Raw genomic sequence first — 10,741 nt, 5'->3', positions numbered from 1 at the left:
TCTAAACTTGGCACCTCGTGTTCTTTTCTATGATACAAATACAGGAATTTCACGTCATTCCATGCTTTTTGGGGGTGAGCAGGATGTTGTTTTGTGAAGTTAATGACAGAGTGACACATCTCCGGCAACAACTTTTGGATTTCAGCATTGAAGTTCAAATCTGCCCCCTCCTGAATGGCTGTAGGCTGGCGCATAAATAACGATGACTGTTTTTCACCCCTGGCACTTGCCGGCAAATTAACTTTTGCACAAACAGGCACGGGAAAGGCAGAGATTTAACGGACTGGTTGTGACAGCACTAAAAACAGTCAGAATGAAATGACTAATGTAGAAACCATATTAGAAGAACTGAATTTCTGTCTTAAACTTGCTGTCAGAAGGTTTGCCATTTTCTATTACGCATACCATTCTCGACTAATACCAGTTTACTTGTTGCCGAATACAGCAACATATGCCGTGTATTCCAAACTTATCGTGCTCTCAGCCAAGCCTCAACATTGATTTCATCCAGTGAAAGCTGATTGCTGCTTTAGAGGACTCTTCTTCAGAAGCTTAATTTGGGATCCTGGTCGGCTGACGTCAGTGATGGAGAGTGATCCGGCCAACACATTCCTCAAGTTATCTGATAATATCTCACCATCTCCTACAGGCCTGACTTCATGGGAAAGTCCTTATGCTCGGGACTGTGCCTGAATTAGCTCAGCAATTTAATCGCAATTAATACCTCGATGCAGCAGCCAATAGAGCAAACAGGAAGAGTGTAAGGAACCCAACAGACACATGAGAGGGGTTAGCCAACAGGAAGTACAGGAATAAACTTCTCTGATCATTGGACACTGTCAGCAGAAGACAGAGGAGATAGAAACCGCTTGAGATAGGGTTCCAACTTACAAAAACACAGCCGGAGTATATGATGTTCAGATTTATGCTTAAAAAGCCAATTGTAAGAACTAATTGAAAAGAAACAATGTGAAAAATGTCTCGCATTTGCTGAGAGCTGTTTACTGTGATTATCACATGTTTGTCGGTGTACATTAAAGCTCGTACCAATCCTTCTATTGACCTGCAAAATTCAACTTCAAACTTATGAGGACATTGACTAATTAAATGATTGAAAATTTACTGAGGATGCCTTGGTTGTCCAGCCGGTGACCAGCTGAATTACACCAATTAGGACGATTCCAGGTTCGTGCTAAGCTAGCAGAGATAGCAATTGGAGAATTTTAATTTCCCTCTGTGTACCTGAGCTACAGGTGAGATAATCAGCCAGGGACCCAATTCTTGCTCATCACCGAGAAACCCTGCCAGAAATGAAAGCTGTGTGAGGTCGGTGTTGGGATCAGCCATAAGGAGCTCAATGCCGAATGTGCAGTTTTGATGTAAGGACATTGAATTAAAACCTTGGGCACGATTTAACCATCGCATTGCGCCTGACGCAGATCTGGGCACAACGGTTAAATGGCGGGAAAGGCCAAGATCGAGATTTTGCTATCTAACTGGCCAGCTCCCGATGGCGAGTTCCGGATCTCGCCCAAATATAGCAAGCACACAACCCACATCCTCCACCACCCTCACCCACCCTCACCCCCACACCAGCAGGGGCTGGTTTAGCACACTGAGCTAAATCGCTGGCTTTTAAAGCAGACCAAGCAGGCCAGCAGCACGGTTCGATTCTCGTACCAGCCTCCCCGGACAGGCGCCAGAATGTGGTTTTTCACAGTAACTTCATTGAAGCCTACTCGTGACAATATGCGATTTTCATTTCATTTCATTTCATTCTGAAAGAAGGCAGGACAGGTAAGGGTGGGGAGGCTTGGAGGATTTGAGGGTCCTTGAGTGGAAGCCCTAACTGATTGTTGGTCTCTCTCCTTCCCCAATTCATTCCAGATACCAAAATGGATGGTGGTGTTGTCCCACATAGGGTGCCTTCGCAGTGCTTGTGGCAGCCCAGGCAGCCAGACACCGGAGAAGACAGAAGCGTCGATAAAGGCTGGAGGCGGCACCCCATGTGCAGCGGGCCGCCACACACACCCAGCCGTCCATCAGGCAGAGGACTAATCCAGAGGGAATACGCCAGCGAGGACACAAGCTGCACAGGCGTCTTTGGTCTTTCAATGAGAGGATGGACAGCATGTGCCACAGAAGACTGCGTCTCAACAAAGAGGCAGTGTGGCACCTGTGCCATGTCCTCGCAGATTTGCCACCCCGTGGAGGAGGGCATCCTCTCCCAGTGGCCGTGACCGTTACTGCAGCCCTGGACATTTATGCAAGCAGTTCATTCCAGGGCTCTAGTGGGGTCTTGTGTGGCATTTCACAAGCTACAGCCCATAAGTGTATCCGTGAGGTGCCCGGGAAACAGACTATATCAACTTTGAGCTGGACCTAGCCCAGCAAGATGCCCCGGCTTCAGTATGCTCCGCCAATGCTGGGATGCCCCATTCCCAGGGTTAATTCATAGAAAGAATTATCATAGAATCCCTACAGTGCAGAAGGAGGCCATTTGACCCATCGAGTCTGCACCAACCCTTTGAATGAGCATCCTTCCCATGTCCACTCCCCCCATCCACCCCGCTCTATCCCTATAACCCAACCTGCACATCCCTGGACACTGAGGGGCAATTTTAGCATGGCCAATCCACCTAACCTGCATATCTTTGGACTGTGGGAGGAAACCGGGGCACCCAGAGAAAACCCATGCAGATACGGGGAGAACATGCAAACTCCACAGAGACAGTGACCCAAGGCTGGAATTGAACCCGGGTCCTTGGCGCTGTGAGGCAGCTGTGCTAACCACTGTGACACTGTGCTGCCATGGCATGCATGTCACCTTGCGCACACAGTGGTATCAGGGAGTCCCTTCATTAACAGGAAAGGATTCCACCCCCTTAATGTTCAACTATTGTGCAGCTGGATCATTCATGTGTGTGCACGCCTCTCAGGGAGTGTGCAAGTCAGCTACATCCTGGGACACTCCGAGATCCCTGGCATCTTTGAGGACCACCCCAGGATGACAGGTTGGCTCTTGGGCGTTAAGGGGTACTCGCTGACGCCCTGGCTAATGGTGCTGGTGTAGAGGCCGGAGACTGAGGAGGAGACCCGATATAATGAGGCTCATGTTGCCACCCGTGCTATCATTGAATGATGCATCGGAATGCTCAAAATGTGCTTCCTGTGCCTGGACTGCACTGGATTGCACCCCCCAGAGGGTCTCCCACTTTGTGGTGGTCTTCTTGTTCTACACAGCCTAACACAGCAGAGCGGCGACATGCTGGAGGAAGAGGAGGAGGGACATCGTCTGAGGAGAAGCTGGACCAGGAGGGGATGGTGGATGAGCCTTGGTGGGGAAGGGGGGCTGGAGGATAGAGGACGGGCGGCGGCATGCCTGGGGACCAGGGAGGCCTTCATCCTCACCCGCAACTTATGGGCGGTCCATCAGCTTCCCCCTCCAATCCCGCATATTCCCCTCCTTACCCCCCATTCCTCTCCTACCCCAATTGCCCTCTTTTCCCCCACATTCCCCTCCATCCTGCACCAGCCATCCCCCCCCCCCCCCCCCCGGCCTTTTCCACCCTCCCAGGGTCTGTGGGTCTGTCTCACATCACCCCAGTGTGATGGGCCTGTGTCAGAATTGTCAGGAGGTCAATATGTAAGGCGGGAGAGTGGAGATCACTCTCTGTGGGACAAGCTCTGGTGCTCCTCAATTTATGTCAGAGTCTGACTCCTGTCTTTCTGCTGACAACGCGGTCACGCCCGTCCTCTGATGCATCGGGGGTGTTTGATTTTGGACCACTGTGCCTGGGGTGGTGGAGGGAACAATGGGCAACAGGATGTGGGGGTACAGGTAGGCCTTCTGTAAAGATTAACATGACAGAGGTTTCACATGTATCTGGTATAATATGCTTTCATAGTGAACATTTGACATTCCCATTCTCCCAAGCTACAGATGGTCCTCAGTGCCCACTGAGTGATCCTCTGTCTTCTTGATCTTTCGTGCTCTAGTGCTACGTCTCCGTGTGTCCCAAGGATGAACATCAGAAGATGAGGCAGCCCACTGCTTTCCGCGCCCTGTGGCCTTTGATGCCCTTGGCAGACGCCCTCTGGAGGGCCCGGAGCCAGAGGGCCCCAGCCGACTTACTGGTGCCACAGGCGTCGTCGTGCCACCCTGTTCTGCCCGCTGCACTTCAGATGCGCCGGTGTCGGGAGGGGGGTATTTGGAAGAATTGAAGACCACTTTTGTCTCCTTGGTGTCAGGCCCCGGGTTGGCATCCAGCACTTCCTCCCCCCTGATAGTGCCATAGGGCCCTAGGGATCTCCATGGGATGGAGGGGGAGCTGGCATGAGCTCTGCCAGTGCTGGCACCGCCCCATTGTCTGCACCATGGTGTCGATACCCTCATCGATGTTCCTCAGTGACTGGGCCACATTCTGCGATGCCCTATAAATGTGCGCCTGTGTCTGGGATAAGTCCTGATGTGGAGCTGCCGGCGTTGGACTTGGTTGAGCACAGTAAGACGTCTGACAACACCAGGTTAAAGTCCAACAGGTTTGTTTCCAATCACTAGCTTTAGGAGCGCAGCTTCTTCCTCCGGTGAACGTGAGCTCTTGAGCTAAGTGACATTTAAGAGACGGCTACATTGCTGTGGGTCTGGTATCATATGTAGGCCAGACCAGGTTAGGATGGCAGATTTCCTTCCCTAAAAGTGCTACATAAATGCAAATTGTCAGAGCACAGTTACAATTTCCCTCAATGGTGTTCATGGCACGTTCAAGGCGAGGCACTTCCTGGCCAATACATACACTACCTGGCCAATACATACACTACCTGGCCAATACATACACTGCGGGACTCTCCATCTGTGAGATCCTCCGCTTCGCCGGCAGCGCACCCATACCCACGGGATTCCCGATGGTGTGGGATGACCACAATGGGAAACCCCATTGGCCGGAGGGAGAATCCCCCTGCCAACGGAGGTGCGCACACTGAAAACGGGGTTGGCAGGATGGAGAATAGCGGCCACAATGTTTCACAATGCTGATTCAATAATGCTTCTTGCACCCAGCCCCAGAGGAGTACTCCAGCCCCACTAATATGAACAAGAAAGGTTTTTATAATAAGCGACAATGGTTTCATGGTTATCATTAGATTTTTAACTCCAGATTTCTATTGAATTCAAATGTCACCATCTGCCGCAGTGGCATTTGAACCTAGGTCCCAGGGCATTACCCTGGGTAAATGGATTACGAGTGCAGTCACAATACCATCATACCATTGCCTCCCTTATAACCACTTAGAATCATATAATGGTGCTGCACAGAAGGAGGACATTTGGCCCATTGCATCTGTGCACACCCTTTTGAAGAGTTATCCCATTAGTCCACCTTCCGTAACCTTTTCTCAAACCCTCAGGACATTAGCCCCTTCAAATACTGATTCTGAAACGATTTACTGAAGGTTTTTAAAAATTCATTTTACGTGATGTGGGCGTCGCTGGTGAGGCCAGCATTTATTGTCCATCCCTAGTTGCCCTTCAGAAGGTTGCGGTGAGCTGTCTTCTTGAACTGCTGCCCGCCCTTCAAGTGTAGGTACACCCACTATGCTGTTAGGGAGGATGTTCCAGGATTTTGGCCCAGCGACAGTGAAGGAACGGCGATATATTTCCAAGTCAGGGTGGTGAGTGACTTGGAGGGGAACCTCCAGGTGGTGGGGTTCCCAGTTATCTGCTGCTCTTGTCCTTCTACATGGTAGTGGTTATGGGTTTGAAAGGTGCTGTCTAAGGAACCTTGGTGAGTTACTGCAGTGCATCTTGTGGATAGTACACGCGGTTGCCACTGTTCATCGGTGGTAGAGGGTTGAAACTTTGTGGAGGGGGGGGGGGGCAATCAAGTGGGCTGCTTTGTCTGGATATGTTGAGCTTCTTGAGTTTTGTTGGAGCTGCATTCATCCAGGCAAGTGGAGAGTATTCCATTACACTCCTGATTTGTGCCTTGTAGATGGTGGACAGGCTTTGGGGGGGTCAGGAGGTGAGTTACTCACCATAGGATTCCTAGCCATTGACCTGCCCTGTTGCCACAGGGCGTTCATTGATGAAACAGCTGAAGGTGGTTGGGCCTGGGACACTACCCTGAGGAACCCCTGCAGTGATTTTATCGATCCAGATCTTTACTCTTAGCAGATTATCCAAAGCTAGTTTTCATCTGTAGACTCCGTAACTGGCTCTCCCTCTAGGCATGCCTTCCCTTATCTCAGTTCCTTATGACAGTGATGTCTTTCATTAATCTCTAATTACTGAATCCTCGCCTGACCTTCTTCAAGCTTAAGAAGGTTTATGATAATCCTTCGCTGGTCAGCAAGATGGTAAAGAAAGGATAAACCGTGATGATTATTATGAAAAATGAGGAGGCTACGGAATATTTATTTAACTGGAGGATGGTGCAGATATGGAATTTTCAGGCAGAAACAGTTCCTAAACCAGATTATGTAACTTCCGTTGACAGGGAGTTAGAGATTTGTTTGGGAAAGCGGAACATCAAAGACTATGGGGATTCAGTGAAAAAGTGCAATTCTGTGACCTGCTATTTCACAGCTTCCAGTACAATCAGATGATTAAAGGTGGCAGAAAATGCAACCTTATAAGGTTGGATTTCAAAGCACACAGAATCAAACACGCTGAAGCAAAATCTGGCCGCCACCTGGTAGCACTAAACCAGTTGCTCAATGTTACTGCGATTTCAATGCCAGACACATTCTCATCCTGGAACTGGTGCAGTCTTCCATGTTCCATCCAGATGTGCAACAATGCTGTACCAATGAACCTGCTGGATTCTAGTGGTTACCTCACTGTGGCAACACCCCCTCACAATAGGTTGCTGTGTATGAGTCAGTTTCAACCCTTTGGGCTGCATTCAAATGTTTAAAAATCTTTGCAAAATAAGGACGTTCCTCCGCTGTTGTGTTTGAGGCTGTTGCAGATTTCAGATTCCACCCAAATCGAATGACATGATGGAACAGCTCAAACCACCCTGAGCCTGAACGAATATCCAGATCGGTGTTTGAGGTATTCTATGGAATGCAGTCCGGACTGTTTCTGAGAACTTCCTGATCTTTCACTTCCATATGCTCTTGACAAAATGTTCAGAGACATAGAAGGCGAGAATTTATTTACAAAGAACATGGCCTGCATTCTCAGCCGCCCGCCACCACTAACGGGGTCCCGATGCGGGAGGAAAATCAGGATCGTCGTCGTTGGGCGCTGATCCGAATGGCGCTGTGCCCCTCGCTGGCAGCGGGATTGAGGGGGCCCCTCGCTGGCAGCGGGATTGAGGGGGCCCCTCGCTGGCAGCGGGATTGAGGGGGCCCCTCGCTGGCAGCGGGATTGAGGGGGCCCCTCGCTGGCAGCGGGATTGAGGGGGCCCCTCGCTGGCAGCGGGATTGAGGGGGTCCCTCGCTGGCAGCGGGATTGAGGGGGCCCCTCGCTGGCAGCGGGATTGAGGGGGCCCCTCGCTGGCAGCGGGATTGAGGGGGCCCCTCGCTGGGATTGAGGGGGCCCCTCGCTGGCAGCGGGATTGAGGGGGCCCCTCGCTGGCAGCGGGATTGAGGGGGCCCCTCGCTGGCAGCGGGATTGAGGGGGCCCCTCGCTGGCAGCGGGATTGAGGGGGCCCCTCGCTGGCAGCGGGATTGAGGGGGCCCCTCGCTGGCAGCGGGATTGAGGGGGCCCCTCGCTGGCAGCGGGATTGAGGGGGCCCCTCGCTGGCAGCGGGATTGAGGGGGCCCCTCGCTGGCAGCGGGATTGAGGGGGTCCCTCGCTGGCAGCGGGATTGAGGTTTACGCCCATGCACCAGTGGGAGGATGGAAATTAATGCAAATTGGTCTTAATGACTCATTTGCATCCATTCAGCCGGCACTCTACTCTCCAGCCCTCCGTGATTATCCGGTCCCCTGGGTCGGGAATCACGTGGGCGGGAATTACTACAGTTTCAGCAAATGTGAGCCTGGCATGGTGGACCGCGCGGTGAGCTAAGGGGATAACTCTTTAAGGGCATTGCCCCCTAAGTCCATCCGAGGGCCACCCCCCCCCCCCCAAATGCTCTATGTGCTCATTCCTCATTTATGAAACACCCCGTCCACGGCCCCCCCGAGACCCCAAAATGGGGGAACTGCCCAAGAGACTCCTTTAATCATGAAACCCCCCCACAGAGTCCCCGTTAATAGGGAGACGCCCCAGGCACTCCTAACTGAAGGAACCCTCACAGAGACCCCTGAACTAAAGAAACCCATCAACAGGGGCCCTCTAAGTATAGCAAAAACCCCTTAGACACCCCCTTACTAAAGGAATCCCCCACAGAGAGCCCTTAACCAAAGTGACCCTTCACGCCCCCACTCCCCCCACCACCCCGATTAAAGAGGCCCTCTCACAACCCAACCCCCTCCCCAGATAAAAGATGCCTGTTTGGAAGCTAGAAAGCAGTCCAGACAGGTGCAGTGAAATAAATTACAGCTGTAACACTTACCTGCACGCTCCACCTGTCCATTCCTCGAAGGAGAAAGAAGTGGTAATCTATGTTTCAACCCTCAGGTCCATTTGCTGTAAACCACACATTCCTTTCTAGTAGTGGGCTGCGATTGTCAGCTACCACAAAACAGCTGCAGCCTCAATTCATTCATCCCCTTTCACGAATGAGAGACTCTAAGTGATGAAACCCCAACGTTTACAAACATCAACCACATCAAAGAGCAGTAAGTGCATTGCAATCACATAGAAACATAGAAACATAGGGCAGCACAATGGCGCAATGGTTAGCATTGTTGCCTCACGGCGCCGAGGTCCCAGGTTCGATCCCAGCTCTGGGTCACTGTCCATGTGCAGTTTGCACATTCTCCCCGTGTTTTCGTAGTTTTCGCCCCCACAAACCAAAGATGTGCAGGGTAGGTGGATTGGCCACACTAAATTGCCTCTTGATTGGAAAAAATGAATTGGGTACACCAAAATGAAGAAACATAGAAACATAGAGGACATGAGCAGGAGGAGGACATTCAGCCCTTCGATCATGGCTGATCATTCAACTCAATAGTCTAATACTGCTTTCTCCCCATCACCCTTGATCCCATTCACCTCAAGTGCCATTTCTAGCCGCCTCTTGAATGTATTCAATGTCTTAGGCTCAACTACTGCCTGTGGTAATGAATTCCACTGGCTCACCACTCTTTTTGTGTGAAGAAATTTCTCCTCATCTCTATCCTAAATGGTCTACCCCGAATCCTCAAACTATGACCCCTGGTTCTGGACACACCCACCATCGGCAACATCTTCCCTGCATCCACTCTATCTAGTCCTGTTGGAATTTTATAAGTCTCAATGAGATCCCCCCTCATTCGTCCGAACACCAGCAAAAACTGGAGATGCAGATCACAGGTTCGTTCCTTCACTGTCACTGGGACAAAATCCTGGAACTCCCTCCCTGACAGCACTGCCGGAGTACCTACACCTCAGGGACTGCCGCAGCTCAAGAAGGCAGCTCACCACCACCTCCCGAAGTGGCCTAACCCACATCCTTTAAATTAATAAAAAAATGTATAGCCTGATTGTTAAAAGGTTGTCCGTTTCCTCAGATGCTGCCAGACCTGCTGAGCTTGCCCAGTATTTTCTATTCTTGTTTCAGATTTCAGCACTCGTAGCATTTTGCTTTTGTCTGTTTCTTATTTGGATGTGTAATGAAAACATTTTTCTTACACTTCGGGCGGAATTCTCCGCTCCCGGGAAAAATCGGGAGGGCCGTCGTGAACTCGGCCGAGTTTCACGATGGCCTCAGAGACCGCTCCTCGCCCCCTATTCTCCCCTTCCGGCGGGGCTAGGAGCGGCGCTCCGTAACTCTCGGCCGCTGGGCGGCGCGCCGAGAGTGACGCGACGGCGGTGCCTATGTGACGTCAGCCACTCAAGCGCGGGTTGGCCGGCTCCAATCCGCGCATGCATGGCTGACGTCACGACGGCTGACAGCTCGAACCGGCGCATGCGCGGTGGCCGTCTTTCCCCTCAGCCGCCCCGCAAGACGTGGCGGCTTGATCTTGCGGGGCGGCGGAGGGGAAATAGTGCGTCCGATTGAGACGTGGCCCGACGATCGGTGGGCAGCGATCGCGGGCCTGTCCCCTCCCGAGCACAGTCGTGGTGCTCATTCCCCACCAGGCCCCCTACAAGCCCCAAAACGTGCATCTCATGGCGATTTCATAACGGCAGCGACCAGGTGTGGTTGCCGCCATCGTGAAACGGTCGCGCATGGCAGGCCGCTCAGCCCATCCGTGTCGGAGAATCGCCGGTCGTCGTGAAAAATGGCGAGCGCCGATTCTTCCCAGCGGGGGGTGGGAGAATTGTGGGGGGCGCTAGGGGGTTGTGAAATTAGTCGGGGGGCCCTCCCGCAATTCTCCCACCCGGCGTGGGGAGCGGAGAATCGCGCCCTTGATTTTTTTTGTTCGATTTGAAGCGTCTGGTAAAGATTTATTTTCTTTTTAAAAGCTGTGGTGCAATTAATTCCTCAGCGGTATTCAATCACTGGTGTGCAGAAAAATTTAGGACTTCCTTCTTTATTCCATTTGTGCAGGTTAGGTGGATTGGCCATGCTAAATTGCCCCTCAGTTTCCAAATGATTCGTTGGGGTTGCTGGGTTACGGGGATAGGGTGGTGCGTTGGTTTAGGTAGGGTGCTCTTTCCAAGGCCCAGTGCAGACTCGATGGGCCAAATGGCCTCCTTCTG

This window comes from Scyliorhinus canicula, chromosome 14, assembly GCF_902713615.1.
Source record: "Scyliorhinus canicula chromosome 14, sScyCan1.1, whole genome shotgun sequence".
NCBI lineage: Eukaryota > Metazoa > Chordata > Chondrichthyes > Carcharhiniformes > Scyliorhinidae > Scyliorhinus > Scyliorhinus canicula.
This window is presented reverse-complemented; position numbering follows the sequence as displayed.